This window comes from Schistocerca gregaria, chromosome 3 (assembly GCF_023897955.1).
Source record: "Schistocerca gregaria isolate iqSchGreg1 chromosome 3, iqSchGreg1.2, whole genome shotgun sequence".
Classification (NCBI taxonomy): Eukaryota; Metazoa; Arthropoda; class Insecta; order Orthoptera; family Acrididae; genus Schistocerca; species Schistocerca gregaria.
In genome coordinates this window covers 167,523,202-167,539,787 of record NC_064922.1, presented here as the reverse complement: position 1 = coordinate 167,539,787, position 16,586 = coordinate 167,523,202, and the positions used below count along the sequence as shown (strand labels likewise).

The window sequence follows — 16,586 nt, the reverse complement described above, 5'->3', positions numbered from 1 at the left end:
CCAACGCCATCAGTCCCTAAGCTTACACACTACTTAACCTCAAGTATCCTAAGGACAAACACACACATCCATGCCCGAGGGAGGACTCGAACCTCCGCCGGGACCAGCCGTACAGTCCATGACTGCAGCGCCTCAGACATCTCGGCTAATCCTGCGGTGTAAAAGAACACTTGTGTGTTGTACCTTGCAGACTGCGCTGTAACGGCAAACTTGTGTGTGTAGATGGGATAACTCAAACTCACGCAAACCGATAATTATGACTAGCGTGAAGTATAACATTCTGAAGATTTTAGCTGCGAAACTCAGTTGCACGATAAAGTTTGTGGCTAAAAAACTGACGTCAGAAGTGATGCCAATTACTTATATATTTTATGGCAGTTGCTATAAAACTGCCACGTCCTCTGGAACGTAAAACTGAAAAAATCATGGTGAACGGATTCTGGATTCCCGTGCTGCGGCGAACGATCGTTGCAGGTAGCAAGAGGTGAACCGCAGCGGAAATGACCACGGGGAAACCCTTGTACGATGGCGCGCCAGGGACATATAATCCGCAGTTGGGAGCTAGACCCCAGTCCACCACCACCAGTGGTGGGTGAAGCTTTGGCAATGCCAGCCACTGGTACTGGCGAAACGCCACAAAAATCAAACAAACATCGGCCGAAGAACCCGAAACAGAAGCCAAAAGGCAGTTTGTGGAAAGAATATCCCTTCGCGCAATATCCTCGTTAGTACCCATCCTCGTTAGCCACTAGACAATGGGGACCATTAAGGTTTGACTAATGTAGTACCTTATTTACTGGTTTCTGCTGCAAGTAATGCAGTTCTTTCGCATTCGAACAGAACGTATGAGTAAAGTATAACTTAAATAGTGCAGAATCAAATTTCTGTTCAGAATCAAATTTCTGTTCAGCCTGCCAGCACACGGATGACACGAGATTTTTGAAACGGCACAACAGAATTACGACCGTTCTTGCACCCCAGAAATCTGGAACATGCGGTGTAACAGGGTCGTGTGATTGTAGAATCGGAAAGTATTTTCTTTTGTACTGCAATGACACCCGATTATTATTTTTCTTTATTTTATTTTGTTTTCACTTATCTACCCATATCCATAGTTGGTTTCGTATCAAATTAGGGGATACAATATGATTATATTAATAGTAAAATTAGAACAGGATTGCACAATAAATGTCACACATTTATTATATATGTCACACATTTATTATATATGTGTGTACGGTATGTTGAGGGGATAGAATATTTTTAAATTCTCATACTCTGATATTTCTTTCTCATACCAATTCTTATATTCTATTCTTATTCATCAGAAAATTTTGGTGCATTCCCTTCAATGCTACCGATCGCACAAACGTTCGAAACACAGATATCCCGAACACCACGAGCATCCAAAGTGACATTTTTTGGTATGAATCTCACTCGCGAAGCAAACGACGTTAACACCGGAGAAAATTTCATGCGTTGGCGATAATTTTGCGACATACCACGCATGACGTTCACTCTTCCGAAACCTGGCGCTTGCAATTGATTATGAATGAAGATTCACTACCGGTATTTCATCAAAACCAATTACAAATAATTCATTCATCTGACATACATTTAGTAGACGAATAAGGACAACGTTATATCAATATGGAATGGAAAACATTCTTGCAGTAATCTTCTACAGACATGGATATATAAATGAAAATCTAAAATGAAGGCAATCGGATTTCGTCACCCTGCCGGTGCACGGTGGGCGGCAAAATAAATAATGCGATTGTGACTGTCATTTTGAATAACTGATTATAAGTAAATTAATCGCTCTTATCTCCTCACAGCTACGTTGTTTAAAAAAAATAAGAAGATTAGAAGCTAACAACTGTGCCAGGATTCCGTTTTAGGATACTGCACATAAAGCACCTCGACAGTAGCACAGAAACGATCACCGTCGTGTTTTCAGAAATGGTCGAGTATCTACGGATAAGCCGAGGCACGTGTTTGCTTATTTTGACCCCTCTTCCACTGAGCGAAGTTTCTGGGAAATCGGGTTATGGCACTTGACGTGATCTGCTCGTTACACCACACGTCCAATCTAGATAGATATCACTGGAATACAAACTATTCAAAACCAAACTCTGGATCGCCGGGTGTGGATCCGAACCCTGGCTATCCCACCTGCGAACGCAGATCATTAAGCGCTTCCCCGTCTCTCGAAGCCGAACACTAACGCCGGACTGAATTTTCTCATTATGAGAGTATTGAAGGGCGACCTGCTTTAATTGCTCAAAGTCACTCAAAAGCCAAGATAGCACAAAATATTTTTCTATTCGAGTCAAAAGTTTTCAACAGACTTAACAGTCATCTTGAGGTATTAAACATTCTTTGCAGTAAAACATGTTCGTTTTACGCTACACAAGATGTCAAGTGGATAAAACTCAGTTATGACAAACGTTTATTATGAGCTGAATTTTATCCACCTGACATCTTGTAGACGAGGTCAGCGTAAAATCACCATATTTCATTACAAAAAATATTTAAGACCTGAAGGTGACAGCTAAAAGTTGAAACCGGTTGTCTTGAATAAAAAAAATTTAAAAAAAAATATTTTGTGCGATGTTGAATGGTTTTTAACTAACGCCGGAAATACACTACGTGGAAATTATATGCGTAAGAGGCAGAGGGAGTAGTGTGATGGGTTGATAGGATGGGAGGGGGAGTGAGCGAGAAGGCAGGCAAGAGATGAGTTGTCGGGCGGGCTACTGTGTCGCCGGCGCCGTAAAACCGCGGCACGGCTCACTGGCTTCAATCGGCCCGGTCTCTCATCCAGTGTGCGACCGCTATTGGAATATTTGCGGCCCGCCATCGGAATGCTCATCACTGGCGTAGCCAGACGGATGGGACGCGGAGAACTCCGGAGGAGCGAAGGAAGGCGCAGCGGACGCAGATAACGGCGGGGGGCCCGCGAAGGAATGCCGCGCCGCAGATGGAAATATCAAGATGGAGTTGATAACTTTTTATGCATAAGCAATGGCGGCGCGGAGAGCAGAAATGTATGCGCGCCGTGGGTGGGCGCTGAGGGAGGGGTGAGCTCGGGTAGGTGCGGGAGGGGTGAGAGGGAAAGGGGGGGGGGGGGGCTCTGCTCGACCAGCCGCGGCGTGGCGCTGCAGTCGCGAATATTTTCGGCGGCGCTGGACGGGCCGAAGCGACGCGGGACGCTCGCAATTAACCAGTCGTCCTGTTTTGTTGCGCCGCCGGGCAGTCACGTAAATTACGCGTTGCAAAAAAGCGCGCCGCGCCGTGCCGGACCCCAGTTAATAAATATCATATAAATGTCCCGCCCAGTACATAGCGATACGTCAAACACCCGAGCGGCTCTGTGTCACGATGCGGCAGGTGGTGACGTCATGTGACGGTTACGGCCTCCCTAGCGACACACGGACAGGTATTCTTCACCGCCTCCACCGTCGTCACCATAGTAACTGTCACGTATGCCACAGACGGCCCCTGCCAGGCAGACTACACTCAAGACATCCCTGTTACCATATGACAAACACAATCACTTGCAGACGCAACCAAGAAGAAACAATTCTTCAAAACAAACAGAACGTGCTAGAGACTAATGCGAACCTTTTTCTGCAGAGGTCACCTCACAGATACAGGGAAAGTTGAAGTACTCCGCCTGCCTCTGCCGGCTTTATAAGGCCAGGGCAGCAGCAGTACAGCCAGTTCCCCGCCGAGCTAGGACCAGCTCCGACGGACCTCACGACGCTCTTGATGAATAGTCGTCTACATGTTATTTGTTTCCTTTGCGTGTATACAGGGATTGTTCGAGAAGTGTAGTTCAGTTTCAATAAACGACATTATACTGAGTGTTCTAGAATACTGAGTACTCTACAGTAACCGTCATCTAAAACTGTAGGGCTGGTTTCTCTACATTAGCAACCGTTCTAAATCCTTCAGTCACTGCATATATATTCTACACACAAATAAAAATGGATGAGCGCGCGCGCTTGTGTGTGTGTGTGTGTGTGTGTGTGTGTGTGTGTGTGTGTGTGTGTGTGTTTACCGCATCTTCTCTTAAACCACTGTATCGATATGTGCCAAATATGGTGCACATACTATCTAATGTCTGAGGAGGCGTAATGAGGGGACAAGGACCACCTAGTTCTCTTAGGCGTGGCGATGGCAGTGAGAAGACTTGGTAACCCCCAACATCTACGCTGCCCTCCATAACAGGCGTGTTACTGTGTGGGCAGTATTCAAATGTGTTCCACGGGTTATACATGCGGATGGGCATGGGTGAGCAGAGAGAGGGAATCTGTAGTGACAGGGATCGGTGAGGAGGACAAAGGGGAGATGGACATAGAAATAGATGGAGGAGGAGATGGGCAAACAGGGGAAAAGAGAAGATGAGAAGTGATATGGAGCAGGAGATGGACAGAGAGATAAGAGAAGATGGAGATATAACCACCATGGACTCACAAAATATACTTCTTCTGAAACAAACCTGGCTCTATATTTGCATGAAGTAATGAGTTCTATTGACACTACATTTCATGTTGATTCGTTATTGCTGTATTTAAAGAAGGGTTGCGGCACTGCTACTCCCACGCGGCTTCTAATCAAATTGCATGGGTATGGAGTATCGTCTCAGTTCCGTGACAGGATTCGCGGTTTCCTGTCAGAAAGGTCACAGTTCGTATTAACTGATGGCAAGTCATTTTGATGTTCTTTACTGTCTACCAAAAACAGCCAAAAAATACTAATTGCAAAATGATTTAGAAAGATATCTACATAAACAATAAAAAATGTGAGGTCCTGCACACCAGCACTAAAGAAATTACCTAAAATTCGGTTACTAGATAAATAACACAAATTTTAAAGTTTTAGATTCAGCTCAATACCTAGAGATTACAAACTGCTTAACTATCAAGTCAGGAAGACAAATCAAAGACTGAGTTTTACTGACAAAACACTTAAAAGGTACAATGAATTTACGAAAGAGATGCCCACACTATGTATGCCTGACCTCTTCGATGATTCCTTTGAAGCGGCACGGCCAACATCCTTCCACGTCCTCCCTTAATCTTGTAAGTAAGCTGCTTAGGTTTTTATGTTGGTACACCACGTAGCGCTCTGCACGAAAATCACTGACTGTTCTGTGTGCAGTCTGTGGCTGGTTGCATTCATTGTTGGAATATTCGCTTGTGTAGTGTTGGGCAGTTCGATGTGAACAGCGCGTAGCGTTGTGCAGTTGGAGGTGACCCGCCAGCAGTGATTGATGTGGAAACAGAGATGCCAGAGTTTTGAGGGCGGACGATATGGACCTGTGTCCGTCAGAAAGAGGGAATTTGTAAGACTGCATGTCATGAAACGATATATATATTATGACTTCTGAACATTATTAAGGTAAATACATTGTTTGTTCTCTATCAAAATCTTTCATTTGCTAACTATGCCTATCAGTGTCTTCAGTAAGTAGAATCTTTTATTTAGCTGGCAGTATTGGCGCTCGCTGTATTGCAGTAGTTCGAGTAACGAAGATTTTTGTGAGGTAAGTGATTCATGAAAGGTATAGGTTATTGTTAGTCAGGGCCATTCTTTTGTAGGGATTATTGAAAGTCATAATGCGTTGCGCCAAAAATATTGTGTGTCAGTTTAGTGATGATTAGAATAAGTGAATAGAGAACTGTCTGAGTACTTTCAGGTTTGCTCAGCTGTTTGAAACTCAAATAACGTAAGAGGTTTACGAGCACAGTCATTCATAGTTTTTCTAAGGGGACGTTTCTATCTGATGCGACCGATGACCTCGCTGTTGGTTCGCCTCCCTCTAATCAACAAACCAACCAAGCCATGCTCTTCTAGAGTACTGAGCCGTGCTCTTCTAGAGTACTACCGTGCTGTACGGGGTTCTTACCGGATAGGACTGACGGAGGACATCGAAAAAGTTGAAAGAAATGTTGTTTTGTATTAGAGCGAAATCGAGGATAGAGTGTCACAGATGTAATAATTGTTGTGGCTGCCGTAATTAAAACAAAAGGCCTTTTCTGTTACGGTTCTCACGAAATTTCAATTCCCAACTGTCTCCTCCAAGTACCGTCATCATCAAATAAGGATTTTTGGAACTAATTTCATAACAAAGAGGATAAATAGTTATTCTACAGAAAATATTTTGTTGTATCCCACTGACTTAGGGAGAAATGACTATAGTATTAAAATAAGTGCAATGACAGCTCACACGGAAATATGTGCGTGTTCGTTTTCTCCCAGTTGCTATTCGAGAATGGAACGATTGATTTATAGTAGAAATTGATTCTATGACCCAGTGCCTAACACTTGTTGAGTAGTCAGGCAGATGTACATCTCAGACAGGGCATTCTGACCTAAGAAAACACAGTCGGAGGAGAGGCTAAAATCTTGTGTGGGCACATAGCGAACTCCGCTGGGCTACCTTGAAGATGGTCGCTCAACTGAAGGTCAGTACCGGACTGACGGTCCACCATTAAACGTGTCATACGACTTCAATCCGCATGACTCTACATAAAAATTGTGAGATATATCTACGTCATTACAGGAAGGGCTGGTAATCAAGTACTGTATGTCACCAGCACTTTACATCTGTCTGATCCACCGTACTAGGTGACAGCTCCCTACCTTCAGGCGTAGCACCGTCGCCATTACGTGCGTAAGAGACCGCTGTAACAAAGGCGGGTGGTCATACAGTTACATATTTAGCGTTTTTAAAGCAGTTGCAATCGGTAATAATTTGTTGGGATGTGAAGTGGAACTGTCGCGTAGGCGTCGTCATATGTGAAGCAAGACTCATCCGTAGAGTACCAGGGAAATGCAGGAACGCTACAAGAAGGAGAGTGCATGCGTAACACTCGTGCGACCAATCCTAGAATATTACCCGACGAAGGGAGATGGTGAACATATGCAGAGAAGGACGGCACAGGTTTCTCTGATCTGTGGCGATGTGTCACAGTGATGCTGAAGAAACTGAACACGCCAGCGCTTGAAGATAGACGCGGATTTTAAGAGTTTCAAGAACCAGCTTTAACTGATGAATCTTGGAATGTACTACAATTTATCTGCACATCGCTCAAGTCGGGATCGTGAGGACAAGAACAGGACTAATTTGACAACACGCTGAGGGAACATGGGGGCGCTCTGGGAATACTAGAATGAAGAAAATCGCCGCCCCCATCAGCAACTGATCCCGGCATCTGTAAGGACGGAGTCTAGTGTTCTACCTGCTGGACCACCAGAATGATATTTGACGGGAATAAATAAGTACAACATAATTACCGTGGACAAGGTAACTATTATGATCTTTCTTAACTCCTCGGAAGCAAAAGCAATGCAGTCCTACTATCACAGCCAATTTGTGTATACATATATAGGAAGGAGGGAGGAAGGGAGAGGGAGGGGGAGAGAGAGGGAGAGAGAGAGAATGATACGCCCTTCTAAGCCAGTGGTGTTGGGATGCTATGTAAGCGATTCAAATCCCCTTGTCACTTGGGTTTTCTGTGGCTTAAGGCAAATGCCTGGATAATTCCTTCGAAAAGGACTTCCCCATCCTTATTCACTTTGAATGTATGTTTCGCCTGTAATGATATCATCGTCGACGGGACGTTAAACACCAACCTTCCTTCCTTCCTTCAACCTGGAGATATATTTTCGAGAACTAAACACAACTTATATTATTTTATAATCACGAAATTGAAAATCGTGCTCCAATTCTGCGTTTTATTTTCTGTTGTAGTACTGCTGAATACGATCATTTCATTGTTGTACGACGATAAATAATTCGAACATGGACGTATGCACGAAACTCTATAGTTTTAATGAACTTTCAACGGGTGGTCGTAAATGCGAAATTAAATCAGTGTCCAAGCAAAATATGGTATAATGGTAAATAAATGTTTTACTAGTTTTTACATTCTCGAAGTAATAGTCGCCACTGTTGTCGATTTCTTCGTCTAAATGCACATGACTACTCTGAGCAAACTTAAGTGCCTGGCAGAGGGTTCATCAAACTGCTTCCACAATATTTCTCTGCCACTCCACTCTCGAACAGCGCGCTGGAGAAACGAACACTTAAATCTTTCCGTGCGAGGTCTGATTTCTCTTATTTCATTATGATCATCATTTCACCCATTGCAGGTCAGTGTCAACCAAATATGTTGGAGACTGAAATTTCCTGAAAAGATCTCGAAGCAACAAATAACTTTTTTTTTTAATGACTGCCACTCCAACTGGCCTATCATATCAGTGACACTCTCTTCCCTATTTCGCGATAATACAAAACGAGCTGCCCTTCTTTGAACGTTTTCGATGTCTCCTATCAATCCTGTCTGGTAAGGAACGCATACTCCTCAGCAATAGTCAATCAGATGACGAATAGGAGTCATGTAAGCAGTCTCTTTAGTAGATCTGTTGCATCTTCTGAGTGTTCTCCCAATAAAACGCAATATTTTTTTCCATTTCTCGCAATATTTTCTATGTTATCGCTCCAGTTTAAGTTGTCCGTAATAGTTATCCCTAGGTACTTAGTTGGATTGACAGCTCTTTGTGTAATTTTTCGTGTAACCAAAATATAACGGATTCCTTTTAGTACTATACTGATTAGATTTCTTACGTATCAAGCAATTTTTGTAATATTTTCAATGCTTTCCCCTTCAGTTCTAGTGGGAGAGCGTGTGAGAAACACTAGGTAATGGCAGGGGGAGAAGAAGAGTCTTGAGTCATGTTTTTCCTTCGTGCATTTTTATAGTTCAGGAAAAATCGAAGACTAAGGTTTGAACGTAAGTAACCATTCACATGAAAAGTAACGGTAACGACTCGTTATACAACACACATTGCAATACTTATACATTATCACCATACAGATATGATTCCGTCTCTATGACAGCTGTAAAAAAGAAATTTCATCGTCTTTTCAGCGGGTGCATCAGACACAGAGCCACCCACGCATCATAGTACAGAGTGTGGCCACGCCCACATCGACACTAGAGGGAGACTTTTATGGCTCGTTATCTGCCACTGGCTTAAAAATGACGATTTGTTTACGACTTCCATCACATTAGCGAGGACTGAGTCGCATTTACAACGTGTTCTTTATAGCGTAAGGGTATAGCAGTTCTGCAGTTTCGATTGCGCAGTTCTAAACAGCTGTACGTTCTCTTACACAGTTTCAAATAGTTACCTAATCGTAAACTACGGAAAGAAGCAATAAACTGACGCCTTTATCGAGGACTTTTGTGGGACTACATGCCGGTAAAAAATTAGAAACGTGATGGCAATAAGCTACAGTGTTTACGTATGGGGATAATTCTTTGAAAAGTGAACAGATTTTCACACACAGACTTAACAAAAGTACTTGAAAATTGAGACCAGTACAACGTTACTGAGAAATCAGTATTCTGTGAAGTCATCACAGTCTGCAATAATTCTTTCTACACACAACAAATGGCTCTGAGCACTATGGGACTTAACATCTGAGGTCATCAATCCCCTAGAACTTAGAACTACTTAAACCTAACTAACCTAAGGACATCACACATACCCATGCCCGAGGCAGGATTCGAACCTGCGACCGTAGCGGCCGCGCGGTTCCAGACTGAAACGCCTAGAACCGCTCGGCAACCCCGGCCGACCTACACACAACACGCTCCACTATTGTGGACAAGGTTGGTAAATTTCGAGGCAGTTCAGTGGGGCGAAGTCATAGTATGACAATGTCCGCAACAAAGATCAACAGCTTTAAAATTAACCCATTCACTTGTCTGTTACGATGAACCAAAACGTCGTTAGACCTATAGGATGCTACGGTATATTCATTCTCACACGTAAGCGGCCCTCATATCTCTGACGTCAGCATACGGTATCTCAAAGGTTGACGGATCTTTCACTATTCCTTGAATCATGGAGATTTCCTGCCCGACATCCTCTGACATCATCAAAGCCGACTGGGTTCTATCGAACACTGATTTGCACAGATTTGACGATACATCATCTTTCATTTTGACTGCGATCATCCATCTTGTAATTCTTGCGGCGTCTTTACTGGGTTTTCTTCTGTTCAGATAGACCGTGTTCACAATCACAGGACGGTTTGGCAGATAAAAGGAGAAATCTTCCAGCGAACAAAGAGCAAATTTTTGGATCCAACAACGAAAATACCGATTTTTCTAACCAGACATTAATATTCTTACATGATTGCTTACAAACGTATCGAATTGTCATATTAAGATCAGTATGTAGCATTACAGTCTAATTCATTTTGAGGTACTCGTAATTTGTATCCACGTTTAGTTCAGCAATAAACACGCTTAGAGAATTATACAATTTAAAAAATACAATTTCTTAATTTTACTGTTGTTGTTGTTGTTGTTGTTGTGGTCTTCAGTCCTGAAACTGGTTTGATGCAGCTCTCCACGCTACTCTATCCTGTGCAAGCTTCTTCATCTCCCAGTACCTACCGCAACCTACATCCTTCTGAATCTGCTTGGTGTATTCATCTCTTGGTCTCCCTCTACGATTTTTACCCTCCACGCTGCCCTCCAATACGTTACTGTATGTAGCTGAAAAACAGTCGATAATAAGAAATGCCGCACTCGTCTTCGTAAAGAAGAAAGTCTGATCCCAGAAACTGGAACGGAAATATAGACGAAGCAGTGACTCGAGGACTAAATTGACATTTTACTTTTTCACCGCTTTTGGGCACGTTTTCGTGACGAGAAATCTTCATTACTACTCTGCAATTCACTCTTAAGTGCTTGGCAGAGGGTTCATCGAACCACTTTCCGATTATTTCTTTACCATTCCACTCTCGAACAGCACGTGAGAAATACGAATACCTAAAACTTTTGTGCGAGCTCTGATTTCTCTTATTTTGTTACAGTAATCCTTTCTCCCGGTGTGGATGAGAGTCAACAAAATAAGTTCGCATCCGGAGAACAAAGTTGGTGATTAAAATGTCGTGAAAGGATCTCACCGCAACGAAAAACGTCTAGGCTTTAATGACTTCTACCCGAACTTGCGTATCATATTCGTTACACTCTCTCCCCTGTTTCGCAATAACAGAAAACGAGCTGTCCTTCTTTGAAGTTTTTCGATGTGTTTCGTCAAGTCTTTGTGGTAAGTATTCCATTCCACGAAGTAATACTCCAAAAGAGGGCGAACAAGCGCAGTGTGGGAGTCTCTTTACCAGATTAGTCGCATTTTCAAAGTGTTCTTCCAATAAAACGCAGCTCGCCTTCCCCGTAACATTTTCTGTGTGATGGATCTGATTTAAGTAACTCGCAATTGTAATACTTAGGTACTTAGCTTTAAATTTATGTGACTTATCTAATAAGCGAACTTTGCCGGATTTCTTTGGGTACTCAAGTGGAACAACTCACACGTTAAATTGTTTAGAATTACCAATTTTCGATCCATACAGATATCTCGGCCAAATAATTTTACAATTCGTTTTGGTATTCTGATGACTTTACTAGACGGTAAAAGACACCATAATCGGCCAACAAGCCGGCCGGAGTGGCCGTGCGGTTCTAGGCGCTACAGTCTTGAACCACGAGACCGCAACGGTCGCAGGTTCGAATCCTGCCTCGGGCATGGATGTGTGTGATGTCTTTAGGTTAGTTAGGTTTAAGTATTTCTAAGTTCTGGGGGACTGATGAGCTGAGAAGTGCCCATAGTGCTCAGAGCCATTTGAACCATCTGCAAACAATCTACGCCGGCTGCTCATATTACCTACTAAATCGTACATCTAAATTAGCAACAGTAGAGAGTGTATAACTCTTCGCCGGGAAACGTCAGATATTCTCATGGATAACTACGTACTGTGACCTGTATAACAGGAAATCACGAATCCATAGGTATGCAGTTTGATTAGATGGCGCTTGTAAGGAACGGTGTCAAAAGCCTTCTGGGAATCTAGAAACACGGAAGCAATTTGATATAGCTACCCTGTGCGAATAAAGAAGAAAAAAATAATAACGCAAAGATGTTTGATTTCGACGCGGCACACACTGAATGTCTGGCTCTAATGACAACAACAGCTGTGAACTGCAGATGCAATTAACGTTCAGTTATCCACGGGCAGGGCAGCGCCCTCCTCTTCGCCGAGAATAAAATGGAGTCCAAACTTGTGCAGACAACGCAGCGGCCTGGCGAACTTGAAATACCACAGCAGCGGCAGCGGCGCACCAAGGTGAGTACTGCAATTAAAACTTTCGGCAGACTGGACGTCCAAACTTGTTCCTGTTTCGGGGAGAATCTTCTGCCCGAGCTGAGACCTTTCCGTTCGTAGCGCGGCGCGGGCAGAGGCGACTTGATGGCATCATTTCTGACGCAGCTGAGCGGGCGTAATGACGCAACGCCGACGTGTCTCGTAACTATGTGAGAGAGGAAACAACACTGCCATCACATCATAGCACAGTTTCCCTGTCCACATACACTTCCACAGTATAATACAATCAGTGTAACATATACTACATACAAACTAGAATTGTTCCACTCCCGTCCAGTAGGGTAAAGACAACCGTAATATTGACAGCTATTTCTCCTCAGTTGCTAACTTTAACTGTGGTTTACCATGCAGACAAGGAAAACATTCGTATCTTGCAACTGAATTTATTTGTGTATGCCAAACATGTTTCGCCTAGTTCTGATAGGCATCTTCAGTGGTTTATAATACAAACCAAATTACTTAATTATACATATTTTGAAATGACTTTTCCAGTGTTTCTTGGCAGCTCATTCAATCTAGCTATTTCCATTTACTGTTGTGTTTTTTACTTGCGTTCAGTTTTTTGTTCTATTCACGCACCCATTTTTTGTTCTACATGTGCTACACACACATAATACGGAACTCTGTGTGACGGTACGTCACATAAATATTGACATTTTTAGCAGGTTGTAAATCGCAGTTTACGTATTTTATGAATACAATTATTGTAAAAGATATAGTTAATGTTCTTGAAACAACCGATATGGAGCGATAGCATCTTTATTTAATGTCTATGAAAATAAAAGCGGATCGAAAGAGACGCGATTGTACGGCCGAGGAGGAAGGACGTATTTTGTGGTACACACACTGTTTTGTTTCGCTATACGGAAGGCAGCCATTGAGCGGCTACACATATTTTATGTGAGTTATTCGTATTTCTGCTTAAATAAACTTATTGTTATTATTAGAAAATGAATTTCTTTGTAATAGTTGTCACCTCAAATGCTCGCAGTGGCTAATTATTTTTAATAAGCATTTTTCAGTAATTTGCGCTGCGAGAAGCTCATCTTCCGATGCAGCCTCTGGGCGGCCATTACGCGCCGAACTATTAATTTATTTATCAAAGTGTTAACAGTAAATGCCAATGCGAGAGATTTCGTTCCAAGAACCTTTTTAAATTGCAACAGATACTTAATTTACGTTAAAGTTCATGTTTTTAAACTATAAAGATTCCATGAGTTCAGTAAGTTTTATCTTGGCCGCTCCACGGCAACAATCGAAATTCTCTCAAGCCTTGCTTTGCAATCAATAAATAGAAATTAACAAAATTACATTCAATTCAGATAACAGCAACTATATTTTAGTCATCACGTTCTAAATCTTAAGTTGGTACATGAATAACAGAGACCCTTCAAGAACCCGTTTCATATTTAATTATGCACGTAAATAAAAGTGATAAGTGAAGCCAATATACCTGAGAGAAAGAATCATGCTGACAAATTAAATATATATATATATATATATAAATAAATAAATAATTTTTTTGTATGTGACGTAACGAATCCCAAACGGAGTCACATGTGCCAACTGTTATGTAAGATTTAAACACTTCGTACCATACAACGTAACTCTAGCGCACTGCACAAGTTCTTGTTTACATGCTTTAGGGCGGGGTGTTGGGGTGGGGATAGAGTGACAGTGGGTAGTCAGATACTCTGTGTGTGTGTGTGTGTGTGTGTGTGTGTGTGTGTGTGTGTGTGTAATTTTTATAGTAAACTGTGACTTAATTCTTCTGTTATTACTCTTGGGTCCAGGACTTCCGCGTGAGGCACAAGTCGTTCTTATCGGTACAAAATCGACCTAAATTGGAATCAACACACAGAACAAATAGTAGGAGCAGCAGATGCCATATTGAGCGGGAGAATTAAAATGAAATTTAGTTCATGCACGTAAGAAGTGAGTCACAAAACACTCACTCCAGTGAGTACAGAGTATTGTTCCTCTCTCAGTGCAATAATAGACCAGATAGAGAAGATACAACCAACAGTGGCGTGTATCGTCTCGGGGACGTTTCCTCTTCGGAAGAGCATTACGGGGACGTTCAAGGAAGTCCAGTGGTCGACGCTACGAGAAACATGTTCTGTACCACGGATATATTTACCGTTGAAATTTCGAGAGCATACATTCCAAAAAGGGTAACACGACATGTTATTTCTCCTCACATTCATCTCGCTAAACGATAGCAACGAGAAATTTAGAGATAACACAGCCCATAAGGAGCTTTGTCATTGTACACTGTACTCATGCGAACCTTCAAATGAAGGTTGACTAAAAGAACAGAGCGCATTTCCATTTTGTTGCTATTTGTTGGCTGTCAGCTGCAACAACTGGAAGTGTACCCCGGATACCTGTGCTGTGTGTCACTGGAAGAGAGTCAAAGTCCATTTCGGGTTACGTTTTTAATAATGTCATGTTTACGTAAATGATACACTGTGTCCTGTTTTCGAACAGGTCTTGAGGAGATTACCGAATGAAAAAATGTAGGGTGCTGTTTGGAAAAGATGTACTGCTGTACACATCTTCCTGACGAACAGAGCTACAAGAAACAATATGAGGAAAAGATAGATTGTGACTCACCGTAAAAATGAGACATTCAGTCGCACACAGACGCAACGAAAGAACACTTACACAACAACTTTCAGCCAAAGCCTTCGCCAGGAAAAGAAAGAGACACAAATTCATTCACACAAGTAAGCACACCTCACGCACACGTGACCTACATCAGTTCGGACCGGAATGCCATGCGATCTATCATTTCCTTATATTGTTGATATTACAACCTAGAGTTTTCATCGTTTAAAGTTACAAGAAAGGCAATAATGCTGGCAAAATTTGTTTGATACATTTTATTTTTATTTTTTTATCGATAAAAAGTTATTTATTGCGGCCAAGATAAACTGGACTCCGTGTATAATTCTTAATGGTTTATAGTGTTGCAGTTCTAAGCAGTGTAGTGGTTGTATGGAAAGTGGCGTTGCGACAAGGCGGGCGAGTCTCGCAGGATAGCCGCGTGGTCTGGAGTGAGGGTCGCCGTATCGCCGCTAAGGACCAGCAGGCCACGGCTGGGGGCAGCGCGTGATTTGTCGCCCCAGCGCGCCGCCCCCGCCGCCCACGCCGCGATAAACGGCCAGCGCTGGCGCGTGGCCGCCACGCTACTCGTTAGCCGCTAGCTTTTGTTTGCCGGCGGCACGCCCCGCGGGGACACAGCGCCACCACCCACCGCCACACACCTCAGGCGGGCCGTAGAAGGGCGCCGTTGCAGAGGCACTCCTCTCACTCACGAGGGCCCCAAAATACAGGAGTCCTGGCTAGTGTTACAAGAAAACGTTTGTTCACATTACAGCACGTATTAAGCAGTTGGTGCAGTTCCGTGTGGGCACAGTCTGTAGCTCGACAGATATCCAAAGAGTACTCCGTTTCTCGCCACATGTTAATAAGCGTGAGTGTTGTTAAGGCCTCTACTGCGGCGTAGATCTCTTGTCACAGGTCTCCTAGATCTTGAACATTTGTTCTGTAACCAGTCTCCTCGATAAACACCAATGCACTGACATCTAGCGATACAATCTCAGAAACGTCTCATGGAAAAAATGTGTAACATCCTCATGACAGTGGGGCAGTGTACCATCCTGCTGGAAAACGGCGTCGGGAGGTATCTCTGGAACAGCACTGTTCGCCAGCATAATGAGACACGTGCGCTCTGTCACTACAGATTCTGTAAAAAAAAATTGACCAATCACTTCATGTTTATGTAATTCCAACCACATTTTAACTTTCATGTGTCCCTTTCGTACTCACTTCCCCTGGAGGCTCACTTCTTCAGTAATGTAGATTAACGTTGCCACAGTCCTTGAAGATAGATTTATCACTGAACAGTACTGCACTGAGGTAGTCATTGTTTTCGTCTATACAATGCGACATTTCACAAGCAAAATCACATTGTTTTCGTCTATAAGATGCAACATTTCACCAGAAAAATCAAATCATCTGCGGTGATCCTCAGGTTTAATGTGATGCAAAAGTTGGAATTTGTAGACGCGCAACCAGAGACGTTTCTCTACAATGTCATGGACCTTAGAAAGAGGGACGGTTAGTTGCCGACTAGCTTGTCTAACGGATTTACTTAAGCTTGTATCAAATGCATCACGTACACGTTATCTTCATTTAAGCGCGTTTTAGGATTTTACGCTATTTGAAATCAAACCTACAGTTTTTGTAAGATAAATGTATTTACGTGTGGGATGATTCACTTTCCATTCTTTTTTTGCACGGCGCTGAACACGTGTTGCAGATT

At 42.8% G+C, this 16,586-nt stretch overlaps 1 protein-coding gene across 2 annotated transcripts in view; it reads right to left on the bottom strand.

The window, feature by feature from the left end:
* The window catches only part of LOC126355778 (tyrosine-protein phosphatase Lar), a 1,814,905-nt gene that overhangs the window by 552,669 nt on the left and 1,245,650 nt on the right, over positions 1-16,586 (bottom strand). The window lies entirely within an intron of this gene.